This window comes from Alexandromys fortis, unplaced genomic scaffold, assembly GCF_014885135.2.
Source record: "Alexandromys fortis isolate MF-2015 unplaced genomic scaffold, M_Fortis_MF-2015_v1.1 scaffold_93, whole genome shotgun sequence".
In the NCBI taxonomy this organism is placed as follows: domain Eukaryota; kingdom Metazoa; phylum Chordata; class Mammalia; order Rodentia; family Cricetidae; genus Alexandromys; species Alexandromys fortis.
In genome coordinates this window covers 3,397,230-3,422,402 of record NW_026067970.1, presented here as the reverse complement: position 1 = coordinate 3,422,402, position 25,173 = coordinate 3,397,230, and positions in this window count along the sequence as shown.

The window sequence follows — 25,173 nt, the reverse complement described above, 5'->3', positions numbered from 1 at the left end:
CTTGTCCATTTTACATGTGATATTTGAAATCATTAGTAAATATTAATATATTCTATAAATTAATATATTAACTATGTTCTTCAGAGATTCTAACTGATTCTCAGTATATTTCCTAGCAGTATTCTGAAGAGTGAAGAGATAACTCTGAAAGCGATTTCCAGAACGCAAAGACTGAAAGTAAAGCAACTTTGGGTAAGTTATTTCATATCACACATGAGGCTCTGGGTTTGATTCCAGCACCACAAAAATTACTTTTAACAAAATTAAATAAAGCAACCAAGTTTGAGTGATCAAAAATACATTAGATCATAAAAGCCATATAGTATCACCTGAGAGCAGCGGTTCATGTGGGCCATGACCCTTTTGACAAACTTTTATCTCCAAAACTATTTACAATGCAATTCATAACAGTAGCAAAGAATTTTAGCTATGAAAAAGCAACAAGAATGAGAAGCTGTCTTAAAGGGTCGCAGCATTAGGGAGGTTGAGAACCACTGCCTTAGAGTCAAAAGCTGGCAAACAGGAGTGGCCCTACATGGTCCGTTTTACTTTCTGTGGTTTCAGTTGCAGCCTTGACATGTGCCCTGGCCACATGAATGACTCTGGTTAGTAAGACACAGCAGAAGGTGCTGCTTGGTTCCACATCCCTTTCAACTCTCACTCCTGCTTCTAGTCTGGGGTACAGACACCTTAGCTTGAACATGCGCAGGAGGAGCCTGGCCTTTAAGCAGGCCAAAGGACAAAGGACAGACTGAATGAAAATAGGGTTTTCCCAAAAGCCTTTTTAATTTGGAAATAATATCAGGATCATGGAAGCACTACAGAAAGAATACTGAGAGCTCACAAACTTTCTGTGGTGGCCAATTTTCCCTGTCATCTTTACTGGGTTTAGAGGCACCCAGCAGATGGAGGGGTACCCCTAGATGTGTCTGTGAGGAGTTCCTGGAGGGTTAACTAAGAAGGGAAGTCACTGGAGTGTGGATAGTGCACTATCCAATGGGCTCTGAGCCCAGAAAGATGGAAAAAGAGTAAAAGAACAAGCCAGCCAAGTTCCTGTATTCCCCTTCCTCTACTTCCTGGCCTGCCTTGTCCAACTGAATCCATCTGCTCTGTTCTCTTACACCCTTCCTGCTGGGAGGGAATGAACTTTGAAACCTAAAGACAGAGTACATTTTCTTTTTCCTTCCTGTAAGTTCCTGTGTAAGTTCTATCACTTTGTCACAGAGATTCAAAATGAGCATCCTTTGAAAAACTCACGAAAGGCTGTGCGTTATATTAGTTGGTATTCTACATATGACAAGGTATCTGGAAGAATCAGCATGGCCAATTGGTTTATTGCTCTTGAGTGGGGACAAGGCAGTGCATTGTGGTGAGGATGCCCTGGCAGAGGCAGCGAGCTCCTCATCTCATGGTGGTCAGGAAACAAGAGATGGGAAGGAATGGGATCACAATTCCTGCTTCAAGGCCACACCCCCCAATGACTAATTTTCTTTTACTAAACCCCACCTCCTAAGGGCTTTGCTTCTTAGTAACTCCACAGGCTAAGCCTTCAGCAACACATAGGCCTTTGGGGAATGTTCACTATCCAAACTCTAACACATTCTGTGACTGTTACGTGTGTGTGTGTGTGTGTGTGTGTGTGTGTGAATATGACTGAAATACATTGTATGTGTATATTAACATGTCATCATGACAATTATACATAATTAATGTATGCTAATTTTTTTGTTTGTTTGTTTTTCAAGACAGGGTTTCTCTGTGGTTTTGGAGCCTGTCCTGGAACTAGCTCTTGTAGACCAGGCTGGTCTCGAACTCACAGAGATCCGCCTGCCTCTGCCTCCTGAGTGCTGGGATTAAAGGCATGCCCCACCACCGCCAGGCCTGTATGCTAATATTTTTTAAAGCTATCAACAGGTTACTACAGATAAAATAGATTGTTTTATTATCTTTCGAACAAAAAACTCAGAAGGCTTCCTGTTAGTTTTTCCTGCAATTTCTTTGCCTTTATCATCATCATTACAAAATGGCCTCTTGGTATTTGAATATAACATGTTCACACAAACACTTTAAAAACAGAAGGGCTGGTTGTGAGATGAGGAGAAACGTGTTTCTTTCTTTTTGTCTTCTTTCCCAGAAATTCTCAGAACGCTTCCCCTTAGTAAATTGCAGAAATGGAGCAAGAAGGAAATAGAGGGGAACAGGAATCCTTGGCGTTTTCTGTCTCTGCTGTATTCCGACCCCGCCGGCAAGGAAGTGGGGTGGCTAGGCGGGTAAGTGAGCTAGGGAAGGCAGCAATGGTGTCGGCCACAAGGCGCTGTGGAACTGCACTGCCCTGTGCATTTCTATGAGCAATGGACTAAAATCTAAGAGTTGAGAATGCCACCCAGGCAAGGAGGAGGAACAGTGAGAGGGAAACATGAATAAAAACCTCCACGAGTGGGGAAGAGCTGCAAACTCCCTCTTCTCTACGCAAGTCAGCAGGACTAACCTGCCGGGTGCGGGTGCGGCTGAGTGCCCAACGCCATTACTGAGAGCTCTCGCAGAAGCTGTCCTTGATCTGTCTTGCACTCTCGGAAACCCCACAGACGTTAAGGTTGTTTTCTCTGACGGGACTTTCCCCTTATTGATGTGATTGGGCATTTATTTCATATTTGTCTGTTCATCGTTGTTATTCAAGAGCTCCACTTGCATTGTAGTAGGGTCAGGGATAGACATCTGGGAATTCGTGGTCAGAAATACCAGAGCCAGTATGCAGAGCAGCCAATGTTTGCTTCGCTTGCTATGATAATATGATTTGCCATTTGCATTTATCAACAAGGACACTGTCCCATCCCTTAACAATCCGAACATTGAGTCCCTGCCAGGTTTTGTTCAGTAGAATTTTTTTCTTCCCAGCAGCCACCCAGGGGCTATTCTCAGTATGTTCCCTAGAACAAATGTTAACACATAGCAGTTGGAGAACCAGGGTTGGCTGATCATTATACAGTGTGTAGGGTAGACAAACATCTTTTGTTTTGTTGTCGCCTTATATAAAAACATGATAATAGTACATCTTAATTGAACGTGTAGGCAGGCATTTGAATATTTTTAATTAGAAGGACTGGTACATAGTGTCACATTTTGTCAAGCCCAGGGTCCCCATTTCAAGCGTAAGCCATAAATATGAGCATTATTGCCTTTACAATACACCATTGATAGAACACCAACTTTAAGGCCAATTAAAGGCTGGCAATTTTCCTACCATTGGCAAAGTAACACTTGTTAACAGTTCCCCTTGCGACATGCCTCGGCATAATCACCGATTTCTGGAAACTTTATTTAGCACTTACGGATATTTTGAAATCTCTAATGAATTTCTTTTTATAGACATTTTTTACATTTGACTCTAATTTTTTAAAGGTGTTCAGGTAGTTTAATTTTATACACTCAGATGGTGCATGTACCCAGATATTTATATGTGAAATACAAAATGTTGGAGTATGTAGAACTGTACTCTATAAATAATAGTTTGCCCATAACAGCCACATTTTAACGGCGCAATTTCTGAAATCTAAATGTGCCCAAATTCATTCAGAAAAACTCCAAGTTAGACTCTAAATACCCAAATACTGTTCTATTTAATAAGTCACAAGTTCTTATAACTTAAAAACCTGTTAGGGGAAAAAAAAAAAACCTGGTTAGAGTAAATGAATTCTTTCACAGTTATTTACTTCAAATAAAAATGTTTTGGAAACTAGTAAAGTTTTTATTTTCATTTCATATGGAATTAATCTGATAAGCTTGGCAAAGATGTGAGCGACATAAGAAATGAACTTAGAGTATTCAAGCTATTTCCCTCTTGAGTCACCGCACCAGGAAACCAGTTGCCACAATTGACAAAGAGCTTGCTTATAAGCTATGCAAAATGCTATGCAGAAATAAACAATACTCAAGTTCACGCTCAATTGTCATAATCCTGTATGCTCAGTAGAGAACACTACTCCAGGATGAGGGAGTGCATCAATATTAGAGATCACATAGCACCAGATCATTATCTTTAGAAGGTGCCCAGACAAGCAAGATTATCCAACACCAAGACTCCTTTTTCCTTGGGTCCTTTGAGTTAAGTGCAGGGGAGACTAACGGAGTCATAAGCTGGGCTGGGCTTCTGCGCAGGCTCCTTGTAAGAAACTGACCCGAGGACCATTGTGCCTCTCCTCTTGTCCTTTCTGTTGATGTTTAAGCCCATCAGAGAACTTGTGTCATAAGTGACCTTGGGAACGGAAATCCCGCAGAGAAGATGAAGGGATCACAAGAAAAAGAAATCCAAGTTCTTAAAAACCTGGTTGAACAAGCCTGCTTTGTGGGTAGGCGAGCCCTGCTGTCCCAACACTCAGAAGGGCATTCATTGGCTTTGACGCTCTATTGCTGCTGTCTTGAAATGGAGCAAGAAATGGAATAAAAGCAGGTGGTTTCATTCTGTACCCATTGCCATTGTTCTTGTAATAACAGTACAGATGCTGTACATGCTAGAAGACACGATGTGAATTCAGCGAATCTATGTACTCAGGAAATGCTCTTCTAGCTGTACTGAAAACTAGTGCTGCTCAATATAAAGAAGGATGAACTTTATATTAATAATTCAATTTTCTGAGCTGGAGAGATGGCTCAGGGGTTAAGAGCACTCACTGACTGCTCTTCCAGAGGTCCTGAGTTCAATTCCCAGCAACCACATGGTGGCTCACAGCCGTGTATCATGAGATCTGGTGCCATCTTCTGGCCTGCAGACAGAACACTGTATACATAATAAATAAATAAATCTTTTAAAAAAATCAATTTTCTGTTACATAGAATGTCAGTAAAGTAGAGGATTAAAAACACTGGGGGCTGGAGAGATAGCTCAGCACTTAAGAGCACTGGCTGCTCTTTCAGAGGACCTGAGTTCAACTCCCAACAACCATATGGTGACTCACAACCATCTATAAAAGGATCTAATGGCCTCTTCTGGCATGCAGAGCATTCATACAGAAAATATAAATAAATTAAAAAAATTAAAAACTCTGACCCATCCTTCACAGGACCTCTGTAAATCTTTTTATCTGGAATAGCCACTAACCCTGATGCACCCTCTTAGAAATCTTCCATCCGCCGCACTCCCACCCTATCCCTTTCTTTAAAAGATGTATTTTTACTTTACATCATGTGTACTTGTGTGCATTGGAAAGAAGTATGCCCTCATGAGTGTAGGTGCCCTGGGGGCCAGAAGAGAGAGCCTTGCCTTGGATCCTCTGCAGCTAGAGTTGCCAGTCACTGTGCACCACCTGGTACAGGTTGGCGACCAAACTCAGGTTCTGGGCACGAGCAGGACCTTAACCACTGAGCTACCTCTCCAGCCCTCTCATCCTGTTTCCTGGGGAGAGTTCCCACTTGCCGCGCTGTCTTTGGAGTGGGGTCCATCTCTCCGCCCCAGCAAAAACGCTCATTAACAGGTGTCAATAGAATACTTCTTTTAATGCTTTAGAATACGCATCTGTTCAACATTCTACAGATTATGCTGCGACAGGCAGAAGGTGCAAGTGGCTGTTGCTTCCAAAGAACTCTTCCTGCCTTGATCTAAATACAAGGAGGAAATTATTAAATTTGTATTTACAGACAACATCCATTTCTTATTTACCTTCTTCCTCCTGCCTCCACATTTTGTTTTCCTGTCCCTTTGAGACAGAGACTTACACAGCCCAAGCTGACCTTGAACTGCTGATCTTCTTACTTCTTTCTCTTTGGTGCTATGATTATAGACATGTCCCCATGCTTGAATGCCTCTACTCAATTATGCCATGTTGTTCCTTATTCTCTCAGGCCTCTGGACTGCTTTTGCATGCATTATCCTCTGTGTTATAAGAGAGATTTGGTGCCTTGAGGTAGAAAGTCAGGCTATGCTTTAATGTTTATTAGTGGAGCTCTAGACGGCTATGACAAAGGAAGCCCTATGTAGAATGACGCCTACTAAGGAACTGGGGAATCTTTTCTGGGTTACAGGAGTAAGATGGGGGCTAGCAGTGTAGCTCAGTGGCAGGACACATACATAGCACGCAGGAGGCCTGGTTCCATCCCTAAAATTAAACATAATAGTTACAACAGAGACTAGGCGGCTGTTAATATAAACTTATGATTCTTACATCTTAGAAAACAGTCTCAGGACTGAGCAACCTGGGGCTTTCTGTGGGCAAAGCCACAGTGAACTCTTCAGTGAACTTGGTGTCACTATTAAAATGAGACGTCTGGCTAGACGGATCTCCTGCCCGTCACTGTATGCGCATGCTCTCAACCGCACTTAACCCTTCATTAATTCACACTGGAAAAGAGTAGCTTTATAAAGGAGTTGAGGTTTGTCTGTTTATTTGTCTTTAATCATGTTAAAAATGTATAATGTGTCAATAAGTTGTTCTTTTCTCTGTGACAGATCCACCATTTCATCATCTATATGTGATGAACCCCGTCTGACTTCCACATAACTGTGGCCTTAGTCTCATTGCGTGCTGATGGCTTAGAAGTACTTGCTGGTCTTAGAAGAAAATATTCCTATCCTTCCCCCAAAGTCACATAATTACCTTTTTGTGATTATTTTCTTAAAAAAAAAAAAAACAAAAATGAAACATTGTTTTTCTTTGGGGTAGAGTTTTTATTCCTCAAATGAATGAACGGAAAAAAATCTTTACAGCGTAGGAATGCAGTGTATAGATGAAACAACCGTCACAGTGGAATGAGGAAACAGGAAAAACCTTCAAATGCTGCATCTAGAATAACTCCTTCAAACCTCAGGGTTTGTACCAGTACATATATGGTTGAGGGAAGTAAACACAGAAACTAATCTAAATTAATTCTTGGGAGATACATACATACATACATACATACACACACACACACATACATACATACATACATACATACATACATTACACACACATATATTCATATCCATAAATATGTCTGTATATCATGATCACCTCAAGCTAAATGAGAGGATGAAGGTGTATGCTCCTCCAGGCCTAGCCTGATTACAGGCAAATTTGCCTAAGCTTGTCCCCAGCACCCCAGTTTCAAATAGCTGCCTGTACTCTTTGTGGTCACCTCTCCTCCTCCTTCCCTCCAGCTCTTGGGGGTCTTCTGCCCCTGGCTGAATTTTTCTCTCAGCTGGCAGCTAATCAGTAGTTAAGAGGGTACTGTTGGTGGGGAAAATTGCACTGCTAAGTATTTACAACATCCTTATGTGTTTCAACATTTTTCAGTTATTAGAAACAGGGAGGAAAATTCCTGCTAGTGGGAAAGCCACTTGGCGCTGGGTCAGTAAATCTGTCTGGCAATTTAATAGAATCAAACCTTAGTAATTAATTTTGCATTGTATTGTGTTAAGTGGCCATAAGCCATCTAAGGAACGGAACAAGGAACATAAAAGGTTCATAGTAGTTTTGCAACTTTTCATCTTCATAGAGTAGAAACAGTCGTAGGATCTACCGGAGTCTGGAAAAATCACTGTCGTCTTCTGTGATCTTTAGTGGAAAGGGAAAACACCAGAACCTCAGAAAGTGTTGCTTCTCTAAGGGTTCAGAAATAAGCTTTACACGATCAGATGTCAGGAAAACAGAGTGTAAGGCCCAGCTACCTCCCAACTGCAGAAAAACAAAGGACTGAAGCGTGGTGAGGTTGAAGGCTTTGGTATGTCTCTCTAAGGACAAACACACATTTGATTCTACTCGAATAAAGAAGTAGATATAAAAATTATTAAAGCTTTGTTAAGCATAAATTTTTACTGAGATGTTATGTTCTGCCCAGTCTTCTTCTTTTCTAGTTAATTGTAGCTCTAAGTCACATAGTAAGATTGCTTTAATGAAGAGTTTAAATTGCTTAAGGTGGTTTCCAGGTTCTTTAGAGCAGAGGTCTTCACATTTTTTTTAAAAAGCATATCTAATCTCAAAAGAATTTTGGAAAAAACACAGGATCCTGTGAACATTTTACATGGACACTAAAGTGTTTTATCTTTTTTTTCCCTTTCAAAATAAAGGTTGAACCAATGATTGCAAGCCTGTTGGGTAGATGCTCTACCACTGAGCTAGAATAGCAGCTCATTTTTCTTTTCCCAGTTTTTGGCATGGTCATGTTCAGTTACCCAGACTGACTTTGAAGTTACTCTGTAGTCCAGGCAGGCTTTGAACCCCTTGCTTTGGTCTGACTAGAAAGAAGCTGGGATTTTAGTCCTGTGCCATAGGCCCAGTTAAAATGTTTTATCAAGTTGAAATCATTGTAAAGAATGTGTGTCTTGGTATGTTATTATTTGAGTATGTACTTTTTATTGTTGAGACAGAAAGAATCTTGTTGCCTTAGTCTCCCAAACACTGGAATTCTAGATGTGACCTTCCACACCTGGTTATACTTTTACTTATATTGAATCACTGGAGTTGTAGGTTTAGCTCACCCAGTTTGCAGAATGAGTTCATCATGTAATGCATTGTTAGAGAAGTCCTTCTTCACTGTCAAACTTATCTACTATACTGGACTTACTGGCTGTTCTTTTAATTGTGAAGCGGATGGGACAATATTCTGTGAGCCTTGATTCCCCAGGAGGCAGAGAAGAGGTAAAGAAAAGTCATGGAGTCTTGCCAAGCATTTGTTGTTTGGATAAAGTGAGTCGTTAGCTGTTGTTAAGGCTTTGTTTGGTTTGTTTGGGAAGGAGGATGGGAAGAAGACCCTGAAAAGCAATGCATTTCAAATTATCCCTCTATGAGTTAGTTATCTTGAGACTTGTGTATCCCAGAGCAGTGTGCCAAGATGATATTTGGATTGGAAGAGAGATGGGTGGGCTTGTCTTCTACATGATGGAAGGAGGGAGCTAATGAAAAGGAAAAATTTGCCAGACCTTGGGGCGAGACATACAAGCTGAGTTTGCAGACTTACGACATTAAAACTATTCGTTATCTGTGGGCATGGTGGTGTACATCTTTGAGCCTAGCACTCAGGAGGCAGAGGCAGTCAGAGCTCTCTAAGTTCAAGATCAGCCTGATTTATGTAGTGAGTGCTAGGTCATTCCGGGCTACATGGAGAGATCCTGTCTCAAAAATAAAATAAAATAAAATAAAAAATAAAAAACAAACAAAAAACCCAAACAACAACAAAAACAAAAAACAAAAATCAAGATATTCATTGCCTCCTGGGTTTTCAGAATTTTCATGTACCCCAGGGAATGAAGACTCAGCTTGAAGTTACTCTTCTAGAGGATTTTAAGAAGAGACATGCGTGTGCGATAAAGACATAAGATGCAAGAAAGAAAGTTGCCTTCCAGCTCTGAGCAGGAGGACAACAGCATGCAGGCCAGAAAATTGGGACAAATCAACCAACTTTGTTAATGCTTCCCATTAGGTCAGAAAAGCAAAACAGCCAGCCTCAGGCTCTAACCTCTACCTCAGTGCAAAATGATCCTGCCTCCAGGAATCTCAGAATGAGACTGTGTCTGAGAGCTGTCTCCTCCCGTCTTATCTCTTTATCTGTAGGGCTGAGATTAAAGGCGTGCACTACTACTGCCTGGTTTCTATGGCAAACTAGTGTGGCTACTGGGATTAAAAGGGTGTGTATCGCCACTGCCTGGTCTGTAAGGCTGGTCAGTGCGGCTGTTTTGCTCTCTGAACTTCAGGCAAGCTTTATTTATTAAAACACAAGTGAAATATCACGACAAGAGGGATTTAAGATACTCGAAAATTGTGCCCTGCTTTGAGCACAGCTGTCTGAGAATCTAAACTTTGTAATAGATGGTCTAAAGCAGATTGATTAACTCCTACCCAACGTGCTTAGAATCAGAGCTGTTTCAGATTTTAATGTTCTGGTGTCTTGGAAGATTTGCATGCACACAATGAAATTTTTATGGATTGAACCTAAGTATGGACATGAAATCCCTTTGTGTTTCAGATCTACCCTTCTTTACATAGCCTGAAGGGATCACACACACACACAATATTTAACATCATTTGTGATTAAACAAAGTTCTGTGGGGTAGAGTGTGACATATCAGCCCTTGAGAAGTTCCAGGTTTTAGAGCCTTTTGATTTTAGATTTTCAGGTTGAGGATTCTTGGCCAGTATTTCAAAGGAATGCTTCACAGGATATCTCTCAGTGTTCTGTTACTTTATGTTAAACGTGTTTTCATTTTGCCATTCTTTCTCACGAAGCATATGGTTCCTTGTTTCCTTCACAAGTCCAAAACTTTGGAGAGAGGCAGAGGCTCTGCCGGCATCAGGCACTCGCTACTCTTTGTTTCCTCAGTCTTTCTGTCTCTTCTCATCACACGATGCCTCACAAGAGGGAGTCTCCAGGCTCTGCTCCTTGTAGTTCGCAAATACTATTCTTCCTCCATGTATCACAATGGCATTGGTGGACAGGGAGGGCGGGCAGATCTAACCATGGGTAGTAATTCATCTCTCTGCTCATACTCTGACCCAGAAGTGGGCATCTGACCTAAACTGGGACAAAGAGGGTCTGTCCTTCCTGGGGATGGTTATATAGCATTATATAAACCATTTTAATGAAGTTACCAAAACACAAAAATGTTCTTCTTGTCAAATTTCTTATGGAAGATGGTAAACAATGGAGGTTCGCACTGGGTCCTGATGTGGAGCAGAGCCCGGCAGGTCACTCAGATAGAATGGACTGGGAAGGCTAGAAAGATGGAGGGCTAGTGAGATGGCTCAGCAAGCAAAGGCTCTTGCCAATGGAGCCTGACAACCTGAGTCTGATCGCAGGCCCCACATGGTGGAGGGAAAGAGCAGACTCCTGAAAGTTGCCCTGGGTCCTGCATACACAAATAAATAAATATATAGAAACAGTGAGACAAATGGAACAAGACAAACCAAACAAGATAGAAAGATACAAATAATAAGGAAGGCTTGAGCGTCTCCAGTCTTGGGCTGATATTCCGAGACACTGAGAGATGGAGAGGCTCCTGTGACTTACGGATGACAAAGCCTAAAAATCAGAAGTTGAAATTAACTCAGCACTTAGGAAGCTGGGGCAGAAGGATCAGAAGTTTAAGTTAGCCTGGACTATAGACGCCCTTTTCACAAAGAGACGTAGAGGAGCTTGGCTGGGGTTGTAGCTCAGAGGTAGAGCGCTCATATAGCATGTATACAGCCCTGGTTTCAATCCCCAGCTCTAGGCCGCAGAGAGCAAGGGGTGGAAATAGAAGTTGCTAAAAAACAGGAAGAACCTGTTTATATACATCTTAAGCATGCAGAGTACTCGTGAGCCTATTGAGGTTGGCATTTCCTGCACAGAAAAGAATTGCATGTAAGGGGGTTAAGTAAGGAACCAGGCCTGTAGAAGGGATGTACGTGGGGTCACTGGAAAGCTTTGCAAGGCTGAGGACAATAAACGGGGTGCTTACTGGTGGTAGTGGAAGGGTACTGAGGCAGCTGCAGTACCCATGTTTCACTAGTGCCACCCTGTGGCTGTGATACCAGAACAGTTTGGCCCCTGCCCAGTGTGCCACTTTAGTTACTAGAGCCTCGTTTCTGGTGTTTCTCTTCTGGAGGTAATTAGAGGGCGAGCTGATCGCACCGTCCTTAAGGTCCATGCCTGCCTTAGACGGGGACAAGGGAGATGGTTAGAGGGGCATCGGGAAGGAAATCACCAAGGAGAAAGGCGTGCTCTTGGTATCTGAAAAGTACTCTTTGAATCACGGTATCCTTTTGTTCCCCCAGACTGGAGACATGGGACTTATGAGCAATCGTACTCTAGCGTTGACTTGTACCAAGTTGCAAGAGCTGCTTATAAAATTTTAGGAATTTTGCAAGCTGGTTGTTAAACAAAACCCTCAAGAAAAATAAAATACACATGTTGTATTTAATGACAATAGACTTATGGGGGAAAGCGTGCAGATTGGGATGCAGCTCCATGTGTCAAATTGTAGCTCATTGCAACCATATGTTGGCCACAAAAACAAAAGTTTGCCAAAAAAGAAGTGCATTCTATAAGAATATATTTATATGTGTGTATATACATACACATATACATACATATATATAAAGTATTTTAGAATTTATTTGTAAATTATCTGCCATATATATTTACATTATAAAATTTCTAATAAACTTACATATATAAACAAACAGAGATATCAGTATACATGCATATGCTTTCCATGAAGGGGTCACCTTAACATTTTACTATCATAGAACTACTCCTAGGTTTTGATTACTATGAATTGCTAATAATGCAATATAACAAGCAAATAAAATGAAAAAAGAAACAAAATGATAATAACAAAATACAAATAATACATCATTTCAGCCCAATCATACTCATTTCCAGACAGGCTGGGCTCGACCCTGAGTCATACTGCATTGTAGTGGTTTGAATGAGAATGCCCCTCATCAGCTCAGCTATCTGAACACTGGGTCCCCCGTCGGTGGGGAGGTTTATGAAGGGTTGCCTTGCTAGAAGGAGCATGTCACTAAAGGTGGGTTTAAGATTAAAAACTTCAAGCCATTTCCAGTTTGTGTTCTTTGGTTCCTGCTCACAGTTCAAGATGTAAGCTCTCCTACAGTACTGAAAACAGCCTGGTATTGGCATAAAAACAGACAGGAGGACCAATGGAACCAAATCGAAGACCCGGATATTAATCCACACACCTTTGAATACCTGATTTTTTTTAAAGCAGGAACACTCAGGTTTTTTATTTTTATTTTTTTTAAAGATTTTATTTATTACATATACAATATAGTGTTCTGCCTCCATGTATGCCTGTATGCCAGAAGAGGGCACCAGATCTCATTTTAGATGGTTGTGAGCCACCATGTGGTTGCTGGGAATTGAACTCAGGACCTCTAGAAGAACAGTCAGTGTCCTTAACCTCTGAGCCATCTCTCCAGCCCTGAATACCTGATTTTTGACAAAGAAGCAAAAAATATCAAATGGGGCCGGGCAGTGGTGGCGCACGCCTTTAATCCCAGCACTTGGGAGGCAGAGGCAGGCGGATCTCTGTGAGTTCGAGGCCAGCCTGGTTTACAAGAGCTAGTGCCAGGACAGGCTCCAAAGCTACAGAGAAACCCTGTCTCGAAAAACCAATAAATAAATAAATAAATAAATAAATAAATAAATAAATAAAATGGAAAAAAGAAAGCATATTTAACAAATAGTGCTGGCATAACTGGATATCAACATGTAGAAGAATGAAAATAGATCCATATCTATCAACATGCACAAAACTCAAGTCTAAATGGATCAAAGACCTCAACATAAAGCCAGCCATACTGAACCTCATAGAAGAGAAAGTAGGAAGTATACTTGAACATATTGGCACAGGAGACCACTTCCTAAATATAACCCCAGCAGCACAGACACTGAGAGAAATAATTAATAAATGGGACCTCCTGAAACTGAAAAGCATCTGTAAAGCAAAGGACACAGTAAACAAGACAAAGCGACAGCTACAGAATGGGGAAAGATCTTCATCAACCCACATCAGACAGAGGTCTGATCTCCAAAATATACAAAGAACTCAAGAAATTGGTCATCAAAAGAACAAATAATCCAATTCATAAAATGGAGTACAGATCTAAACAAAGAACTCTTCAACAGAGGAATCTAAAATGGCTGAAAGACACTTAAGGAAACGCTCAACATATTTAGTCATCAAAGAAATGCAAGTCTCAGAAGAACAACTCTGAGATTCCATCTTACACCTGTAAGAATGGCCAAGATCAAAAACACTGATGACAACTTATGCTGGAGAGGTTGTGGGGTAAAGGGAAGACTCCTGCATTGCTGGTGGGAGTGCAAGCTGGTACAGCCCCTTTGGATGTCAGTATGGCAATTTCTAGGAAAATTAGGAAACAACCTTCCTCAAAACCCAACAATACCACGTTTGGGTATATATCCAAAGGAAGCTCAATTGTGCCACAAGGACATATGTTCAACTATGTTCATAGCAGCATTGTTTGTCATAGTCAGAACCTGGAAACAACCTAAATGCCCCTCGACCAAAGAATGGATAAGGAAAATGTATATTTACACAATGGAGTACTACACAGCAGCAAAAAATAACGACACCTTGGAATTTGCAGGCAAATGGATGAAGCTAGAAAACATCATATTGAGTGAGGTAACCCAGACCCAGAAAGACAATTATCATATGTACTCACTCATAGGTGGTTTTTAAACATAAAGCAAAGAAAACCAGGTTACACATCACAATCCCAGAGAACCTAGACAACAATAAGGACTCTAAGAGAGACATACACAGATCTAATCTACATGGGAAGTAGAAAAAGACAAATCTCCTGAGTAAACTGGGAGTGTGGGGACCATGGGAGAGGGTTGAAGGGGAGGGGAACAGAGAAAAATGTAGAGCTCAATAAAATCAACTTAAAAAAAATAAGCTGTTACTTAAAAAAAAAAGAAAAGAAAAGATGTGAGCTCTCAGCTTTCTGCTCCTTTTTGCCATATCTGCCACTTGCTACTGTGCTTCTTCACCATGGTCAAAATAAGCTTCTTCTGATACAAGTTGTCTTGGCCATGGCATTTTATCACAGCAACGACAAGTGAGTCATGCATGCACCAGTGCTGCAAAGGGTTCAGTGTGGCCCACATCTGTAACCCCAGCATGTGGTGAGCAGAGGCAGGGAGGAGTAAAAGTTCAACCCGCCCACTAATAACAATTTTAAAGTTCAGGCTATTTACTAGTGCTTAAAGGAAACTTCTTGTTTCCTTAAATGCTTTGGAGACAAACCAACTGAATACCTCTGAGATCCATTCCGAAGAGCTAAGAGCCTAATATTTTTGCAAGATGGAAAAAGTATGGCCGGTCTATCTGGACAGATGGCTCAGCACTTAAGAGTACTTGCTGCTCTATCAAAGGGTCTGAGTTTGGTTTCCAACACTCAAGCTGGGGAGTTCACAACCACCTGTAACCCCAGTTCCATGGCATCTGATATCCTCTTCTGGTTTCTCTGGGCACACACATACATTTTTATATCCACATACACATAATTATAAATAAGAGAAAAACTAAAAATGGAAGGAAAGGAGAAAGGGGGGAAAAGGAAGGCAGACCCATGTTTTTAATCCTGGCTGAGCGGAATTATTTAAAAATTCCATGAGATTGATGCCAAAGGGCAACTGTCCTCCTGGAAAGATGCCTTGAATGTGAATGGGGCCATGTAACAAAGTGCTGTCCTTAGATGAAAAGCTATAGGCAATCAAGGGCGGGGGGGAGGGGGGATTCGGTCTTCTTCAGGCCTATCCAAACCCGTGGTCAGCCCCAAACACACACATAGGGGCAACTCTAAATGGACTTCACCGGTTCTATCTATGTAACAATGATAATTAAAGACAAAGTTATGAATTGAGAGGGGGTGGAGGGGAAATAGAAAGGTTTGGAGGAGAGAGAGGGGAAGGTGTAAGTGATATAAACACCGTATTTACATATGAATTTTAAAAAGTAAAAATACGTTTTTAATATGAAAAAGTTCAGTATTTGGTTCATGTATTCTTTTGGGGTTTTGTTTTGAGATAGGATCTCACTAAGAAGTCCAGGCTAAATTTGGATTGTTGATCTACTTACTGCCTTATTATTGACTCCTGAGGGCTGGGATTCCCAGCATGGGCAGCATGTGGATCTTTGAGCATAAATTCAGTGGTGATAGAAAAGAGACTTGGACTTGCCTTTGAGATGTCACAAGGGACGGGTTACAAGCATAGGTTTCCTGAACCATATCATGATAGGAATTGATTCTGAGATCTGCTCTGCTCTGGCATAACTTCCATGGGGATGGCTGGCTGGCCAGGGTTACGTATGCTCAGATATATAAGCAATAGAATACAGCCCTATTGCTCCTGAGATAGACCACGAGAAAAGGGAAAGTTGATTATCACATAACATGGTTTTCTAGAAGACTTAGGGACATATAAGTGGCTATAGTGGCCTTCTCTCGGGCCAGCTGGTGACAATTGGATATGCCCCGGCCTCTCAAGCGCTTTAGAGTCTTCTGGATCCTGGAGAGTTTTGAATAAATGGGTGTGATGGAGGAACTTCTGGTTTCCCTGCCCCCAAAACCTGTTGAGACTCAAGATTAATCATCAAGAGTGCTTAATGAACAATGCCTCCGGCTTTAATTTCTAAGAATCTCTCTCTGCTCGGGACTTCATCTTGAGTTAACTATATTTTAGATGAGGCCTTTAGGAGGTGAAGACAGATTTCACAGTGAGAAGTTGTTTTTCTTGTGTAGTTACCTTTAGCTCATCTAGTGACACCCCCTGTGAAGCCGTTAAGCCCTTAACAGAGCACCTGTCTAGGCACCTGACCCTGGGGACATTGATGTATTGTCAACAAATGGTCTAGGCACACTGGCACTGGGGACACTGGTGTATTGACAACAAATAACAGGCATAGGGTGCTTCACAGGCTTTCCAGTTTCCTGACAGCTATGACAGAGGCTGGATTCTGAGTGTCATCTTGGTGTTTGTTTAGAGCTTCACTATTTAATATAGTAGTCAGTGGCTACATGTCATCGCTGAGCATTTGAAATGAGGATGAGCCAGACAGACATGAGTTTTAAAATACAAAGTAGACCTGAGCTCTTGAAGATCTAGTATGACAAGGCAAATGTAAAGTAAGCCTCTAATAAGTTTTAACATTTATTATAAGAAGAAACAAAACAAAAAAACTTTAAATATTGGATTACATTTTAAAATATATTTATGCAGGTGGACTTTTCTGTCCCTCTAGCCAGCTCCCCAGTAACCGTACAGAGACTTATTATTATTTATAAATGTTTGGGGAGCTGGAGAAATGGCTCAGTGGTTAAGAGCACTGACTTCTCTTCTAGAGAACCCAGGTTCAAGTCCCAGCACCCACATGGCAGCTCACAACTGTCTGTAACTCCAGGATCTGAGACCCTCACACAGACATACATGCAGGCCAAACACTAATGCATATAAGACAAAAATAAATAAATTCTCTTTTAAAAATTATAAATGTTTGGCTGATAGCTTAGGCTTGTTACTAACTAGCTCTTTCAACTTAAATTAACCCATATTTCTTATTTACATCTACCACATGACAGTACCTTTTTTCATCATAACATATTCATCTCCTGCTTCCTCTGAGATTGCTCTGCCCTCCTTCTTCCCAGCATTCTCTCAGTCTGGCTTTCCCATCTAAACTCTTCCTGCCTAGCTATTGGCCAGTCAGCTCTTTCTAAACAATGAGAGCAACACATCTTCTCAGTGCACAGAAGGATTCTTCCACAGCATATTCATTCATTTTTATTTAGCATTTTCCTTTACTCTTTGGCAATTTCATACATGTATATAATGTATTTTGGTCATATTTCCCTTTCCCAATTTCTTTGCACCCATTCTTATTCAAACAAGCCCCCTCCAATGTTCACATTCTTTAATCTTTCTTTTCTTCCAACAAGGCACTAAGCTTAGTTACAATTGTTTGTTTGTATCAAGGCTGTGGGGTTATTTCCAGGCAAATTAACAGTAGCTACACCAATAAAGAAAAATTATTTCCTCTTCTCTCCCAGCCGTTAACTGCCAATAAGTCTCTAGCCATGGGTGGGCCTCATTAATCCCTCCCCAAGTCATGTTGTAATGTTGATGATTTTATATTGTGTAAGTCTTATGCAAATAACCACAGTTTTTGTGAGTTCAATAGTACAACTGCCAGTCATGTTGTGTATCATTGAGGTCCTGCTTGTTTGGGTTTCTGCCCTGCCCAGTTTCCACAGCCGGTAGGTCCCAAAGAATCAGACAGAGGTCTCCAAAAGTTATAAACTGATTGGCCCCTTAGCCAATTATTATTATTAATAAGTATTCTTATTAACTCTTATAACTTATTAACCCATTATTCTTATCTATGTTAGCCACATGGCTTGGTACCATTTTCAGCAGGGCAGGTCACATCCTGCTTCTTTGGTGTCTGGACAGGACTGCAGATAGAACTAGCTTCCTTCTTCTCAGAATACTCCTGTTCTCATTTCCCCACCTTTAATTCCTGTCTGGTTGTCCTGACTATACTTCCTGCCTGGCTACTAGCCAATCAGTGTTTATTTAAAACATAATTGACAGAATATAGACAATTCTCCTGCACCAATGTTGTGTTCAGAGGACGTTCCACAGCATCCTTCCTATCCTTTGTCTTCTACACTCTTTGTGTACCCTCTTTCTGAACAGTAACTAAGGTAGTCTCTGGTGAGCTCTCTAACATTGGGAAGAAGTGTGTGGATATTGGTGTATAAGATCATTATGTCCAAGCCCCAGTATTCCTGACATGGGCCATCTTTCTTTCAAAGAACATGGGACACTGAATACTCAGTTTGAAGTCAAGAGGGGATTTCCCCTCCCCCCAGAACAGCTGACCACATGCTGTGGCAACGCTCTCTGCAGAAGTCATCACCTGTCACAAATTCATCATGAAAGGGCCACTGGGTCCATGTCAGACACTGTGGAGATTTCAGACTTTGGATAGAAACAAGGAAATTGGGAAAGCAGAAAAATGAGGCTCAAGATACTGTTATAGTACTTTCTAGAAAACTCTCTACAACAGCCAGTTTCTGCCTTTCTGCCTATGGCCACCCTGCTGAGCTGTGGGTGATATTTGAGAGACTCTCTCTGTACCTTTAAGCTTCTTGATACAGCTGTGCCCTTGGGAGGGTTCCTTCTAGTATTCAGTAGCATTTAGGGTCTACTAAGGTTTGGATGTTGAATGTCCCCTTAAAGGCCCATGATTTAAAGGGTTGGTCTCCAGGGTGGTGCTGAAGGGAAGGAGTGGAACTTCTAAGAGGCAAGGCTTAGGGCGTGGGCTTTAGGTAGTTGGGTTGTGCTTTCAAAAGGGAAATAGGATCCCATTCATTCTCCCTTCTTCCCTCTTTTCATTCCCCCTTCCTTCTTCCTTCCCTTCTTCAACTTCAATCAGTTCAATGACAGCTTGTTAGTCCTCAATCAGGCTTATCCAATAACCTCACCAGAGGCCAAACCAATGGTGCCTGCTAGATCTTGGACCTTGAACCTTTAAAACAATGAGCTCCATAACCCTTTTCTCTAAACAAAGTTGGTTGCCTTAGATATTACATTGTAATAACATGAAGCTAACACAAAATCAATCCCCTTTGACCAAAACAGTTCAGTGGTTGCATAAGTTCTTATTGTTAAGACAAAGGACCTTGACAAATGCAATTTAAGGAAAGAAGGGTTGTGTTGGCTGGGTTTGAGGGTACAGTCTGTTATGGTACGGAAGACATGGCAACACAATCCTGAGGCCACTGGTCACATTGCATCTGTGGTCGGAAAGCCCAGGAAGATGAATGCTTCTGTTCAGCTCACTTTTTTCTTTTTATTCATCCTCACACCCTAGCCTGTGGAAGGTGCCACACTTACATAGGGCAGCATTCCACTCTCAAGTAACCTAATCTAGATAATCCCTCACAGACACACCCACAGATCTGGGATCCTAAATCCCATCTATTTGGCAGCCAGCGTCACAGCAGGTTTCACAATAGAGTTTTTGTTTTGATTTTGTTTTACTTTCTTTTTCATCCCCTGAGCTGTGGCAGTTATGGCTTAGAGCTCCAGTCTCAGAGTCTTGGCTTTCTCTCAAAGAATTTGCCCTGCATCTGTTCGACCAGACTTCAGATCTCCTTTATCTGCATCTCTGCAGGAAAAACAATAAAAAAGCAGAAACATTAACACAGCGTGCTTGACTGCTCTCTTTATAACTGTTTTCTTTTCTCTGTGTGTGTGTGTGTAATGTCTACATGTGCATGTGGGTGTGTACTCGTATGTGTGCATGTGGAAAGCAGAGGGGAACATTGAGTATCTTACTATATTGAGATATGGTCTCTCATTGAACTGGAAACTGGGTATTTTAGCTAGATCAGTGACTCCTGAAATTGGCACGCCTTTCCCCTCCCCTGGAGGAGGGAGGGTTATAGGCATGCACAGCCATGTATGGCTTGCCTGCCTTCCTTCCTTCCTTCCTTCCTTCCTTCCTTCCTCCCTCCCTCCCTCCCTCCCTCCCTCCCTCCCTCCCTTCCTTCCTTCCTTCCTTCCTTCCTTCCTTCCTTCCTTCCTTCCTTCCTTTATTCCTTCCTCTTACCTTCCTTTCTTCATTTTCTTAACATAGGTGCTGGGATTCAAACTCAGGTCCTTATGTTTATTGTAATAAGTATTGTTACCCATTGAACTATTGTCCTAGCTCCTAGCTTTTCACTGCCTTTTTTTGACACTATATGGGCCCCCTGCTGTCCTGGATCTCACAGTGTAAACTAGGCTGACTTTGAAGTTAGAGAGATCTTCCTGCCTCTGCCTCCCAAGATCTGCTGGTAAAGGTGTGTAACCCCACGTCCAGCTTAACTGCTGTCCTTTAGAAAGACCCCTTACAAGCGTGATTCTTAGCTGGCATATAAGAAGTTGGATTTGGGAAAGTCTTTTACTATGTTGATGGATAAAAAATGATTTACTAACCATGTGTGGTGGTACTCTCCTTTAATTCCAGGACTCGGGAGGGAGGTAGAGACAGGAGGACCCTTGTATTAGGCCAGCATGGTCTACATAAGGAGGTCCAGGCCAGCCAGAACTGTAAAGTAAGACCCACTTAAACTAATAAATAAATAGGTAGATAAATAAATAAAGATTACTTGTACTAAATTCTTGGAGCAAACAGTGTGTTTTATGCTAAACATGTGTTCTCTTGCTAGGAATCTGGGAGAGGGCAATAGGCAGAAGGAGCCTATATGCCCAGGCCCCAGTGAAAACCCAGGCTGCTGAATCTGGCTCCCCTGGCAAAAAGTTGTCCATGTGTGTTGCCATGACTCCTTGTGGAGGAATCATATTCTGTGTGGCTTCACTGTGAGAGGACAATTTGTTTCCTTTGGACTTTACCTTGTGCATTTTTACACGCACAACTTTGCTTTTCATCCTTTTGCTATAATAAGTTATAGCTAAGACTTGCCACATGCATGCTTCTGAGTCCTCTTAGTGAACAGTTAACACTGGGAGTAGTCTTGGAGACCCTCAGAAATGACACACAGAACCTACCAGGGGGAGACTTGAAGGTAGATTATTTTTGGTTTAATTGTCCTTAGCTGGAACAGGTTTGGTGGCACATGCCCTTAAGCTCAGCACTTAGGAAGTTTGGAGCCAGCTTGAATTACTCTATAGTAAGATTCTGTGTCAAAAGAAATAAACAATAAAAAAAAGAGTTAACATAGATACACTGTGTATTATAGAATGTGGAACTCAAAACTCTAAAAGCCAGGGTCAGTGGTATGTGGAAAACTGGCACACAATGTACATGTCTCAGAAGATATCCTTTAGGAAAGGTTATGTAGGAAGGCTCTAGGGCAGTGGTTCTCAACCTGTGGGTCACAACCACTTTGGGGGGAATCAAACGACCCTTTCACAGAGTCACATAACAGATATCTTGCATGTTGGATATTTATTTACATTATGATTCATAACAGTAGCACAATCACAATTATGAAGTAGCAACAAAAATAATTTTCTGGTTGGGGGTCACCATAACCTGAGGAACTGCATTAAACGGTCATAGCATTAGGAAGGTTGAGAACCACCGCTCCAGAGAGATCAGTGGAAGATCATCAGATGAAGCTTAGAGGAGTCAGTATGGAAATCAGACACTAGTTAAACAAAATCCAAGCTCAGATCCCAGAAAAGCAAATAAAGGAGGCTGGCCTTATAGTCTGTTGTTCTCTAAGCTAAACCAGAATGTTTGTTGACAAATAAACAAAGGAGCCAAAACTTTACTATGGGTCAAATTTCTTCTTTCAGGCATATTATGACTGGCCAGAGAACTCACGGGGCAAAGGCACTTGTCACCAAGCCCAACAATTTTGGGTTTGACTCCAGGACCCAGAGGGTAGAAGGGGAGAACTGACTCTCCTAAATTGTCCTCTGACTTCCACAAACTCACTGTGCCATGAGCATGCTCCCCAAACCCCACAAAATAAATATAATAAGAAAGAATACTAGTTTGGGGACTCAAGAGATGGTTCATTCAGTAAAGTGCTGGTCTCATAAGCCAAAGGACCTGACTTTAATCCCTAGAACCTGTTATGGAATCATCTTTTCATACACTGTGAAGATGTGTCTTTGTCAAGTCACCTTCTGATTGGTTTAATAAAAGAGCTGACTGGCTAGGCAGGAGGTGCAGGCAGAGAAAGCCAGCCAGATGACCCTGGGAGGAAGACGGGCAGAGTCTGGGGAGTTGTGAAGAGAGGCAGAGAAGCAAGATAAATGTGCCATGTTAAAAGAATGTGGGCCAGGTGGTGGTGCACACCTTTAATCCCAGCACTCAGGAGGCAGAGACAGGTGGATCTCTATGAGTTTGAGGTCACCCTTGTTTACAGTGCAAGTTCCAGGACAGGACCCAAAGCTACAAAGAAACCCTATCTCAAAACCCTCCTTGCCAAAAAAAGAAGGTGCCACCATGTGGCAGAGGATAGATAAAAAATATGGGTTAATTTAAAATGTAAGAGTTAGCTAATAACCAGCCTGAGAGCTATTGGTCAAGCATTTGTAGTTAATAATAAGTCTCTGTGTGGTTATTTGCGAATGACTGCATTGACACAGAGAAACTCCACCTACAAGAACCCACATGATAAAGTAATGTACAACTCATGACTATAATCCCAATGCTAGGGAGGCAGAGACAGGAAGATCCCTGGGACCAGCTTATCTAGTCATATTGGTGAGTTCCAGATTCCGTGAAAGACTTGTTCATAAAACATAAGGTAGAGAGTTATTGCAAAGGACATCCAGTATTCACCTCTGGCCTCCACATAAATGTTCCCACATGTACACCTCTGCATGTGCACACACACACACATACACACACTTGATAAATAGATTATTTTGAGAAAGGTATAGTAAGGAATTAGTTTAGAGGCAAAGAATTCACAAACAAAAAGTAAAAATGCTGTTTGTATGTACGTGAGGTAGATTGGGGTTAGCACTGAATATTTTTCATGCACTAAATAGTAAGAATACTAACCAAAGCCCTGCTACGTGTCACTACTTCTGTTAAAGCACATAAGACTAAGGACCAAATTCCCAGTAAGAAGGTAGCTTCCACCCCTTTATATAGTGCTTATTAACATGGATAGCAGAATAAAATGCCTGGTTTCGGCTTAATTTTTTTTGTTTAAATTGTTTAAAAGAATATTTCGATTAATTATTTGAGAATTTCATACAATATATTTTGGTCAATTCACCTTCTTCCTCCCCCCTCCTCCCAAATCCACTCCCACCTCCTTATCCACCCAACTTCATGTCCTCTCCTTTTATTTAAACTCATTGAGTCCAATGTGTGCTGCTCAAATACTCTCAAGCATGGGGCCTGTCCCAGAGTACAGTCAACCCACAAGGAGTGACATCATTAAACAACAACAGCAACAACATACTCTCCCTCTCCCGGCAGTGATCACACACCAACAGCTCCTCAGCTATGGGTGCCTCTTCATGCCTATCTTTTCCACTCCATGCTGGGATTTTTTTTGTCTGGCTTAAGCAGGCAAAACTCCTGTGCGTGTGATCTCAATTGCTATGAGTTCCCATGTACAATTGCCCCGCTGTGTCTGCAAACACTCTCTCCTTGCAGTTATCTGCCACTTCAGGCTCTTAGGTCTCTGAGCACTGGGAGAAGGGTGTGATACAGACATCCCATTTAGACCTGAGCATTCTGTGGTCTCCTGTTGTGTGCATGTTGACCAGTTGTGGGTCTCCGAGAAAACTGTTGTTTCCTGCAAGAAGCTGCTTCTCTGGTGAGGGTTGAGAGATGCACTGATCTATGGGTAAGGCAGTAAGTATCAGGAGTCATTTTAATACTATGCTCATTTTAGAAGAATAAAAGGAGTATGTTCTCCCCTTGGGCCTATGACACAAGTTCTTGGTCCTGATAACAGTGCCAGGTAGGGTTCATTGTTTTGGAGTGTTTTCTGTTGTTATTTTAATTTATTTGCGATCACTGTGTGCATATGAGGATCAGAGAACAACTTTCAGGAGTTGATTTTCAACTCTTACCATGAGTTCCAGGGTTCAAGCTCAAAACATCAGACGTGTACAGCAAGCACTTTTACCCGCTGTGCCATCTTGCTGATTCCCCTTTTGCTTGTTTTTGAGATAGAGCCTCTGTATGTAGCCCAGGCTAGGTTTAAACTCTACATCCTCCTGCCTCAGCTTTATGGATGCTAAGATTTAGGTGTGAGACTCCATGCAAAGCATGCTTGATTACAAGCTCCAACACTAGTTCCTAGCTATGTGATCCTGGATAAGTTACTAACACCTTAGGCTATACATGTCTCATTTTAAAATATAAATAATTTTGATCACTTTATACAGTTATTAAAATATAATCTGAATCAATCCATATAAAGAACTTATTTAGTTCCTGGTTCCTGCCATAAAAATGTGCTCAAGAAATGAGAGACATTGTTGGTGTTTGTCTTAGTGTTCTATTTCTGTGAGGAGACATCATGACCAAGGCAACTCTTATAAAAAAAAAAGAGCACTTAATTGGGAGTTGCTTACTATTGCAGAGGATTAGCCCATGGCTATCATGGCAGGAAGCAGGCAAGCAGGCTATGGGGCAGCAGTTGAGGGCTTTACATCCTGATCTACAGGCAGCAATCAGAAAGAAAGGACACTGGGCCATGCATGAGTTTTGAAATCTCAAAGCCCACCCCCGGTGACCAATCTTCTCTGGCCAAGACCATGCCCATGCCAATAAAGCCACACCTCCTAATCTAAGCATTCAAACATTTGAGCCTATGGAGACCATTCTCATTCAAACCATCACTATGTTGTTATAAGACATTGATAGTTGAGCTGCCAGCAAATGAAGCCTCACTACAGTGTGAAAACTTGAGGGCTAGGATAATGTGCCCTTAAATTTGTAAATGAGATAAAATACAATGTTCTCTAAGAGTTTTGTTACATGAGTAACAAAAAGAAATCTTTTGAGAAGAGCTGAAGGCAGTTAATGACTGCTAAAAAGGGAAAGTCAGTCTTCCACAGGGACTAGCCCCTCACTGGTAGCTAATACCACACATCACCCCTTAAAAATTATACATATGAGCAATACTGTATGGATACTAGATGAACTAGCAGGCTTTATTTATATGTAACAAT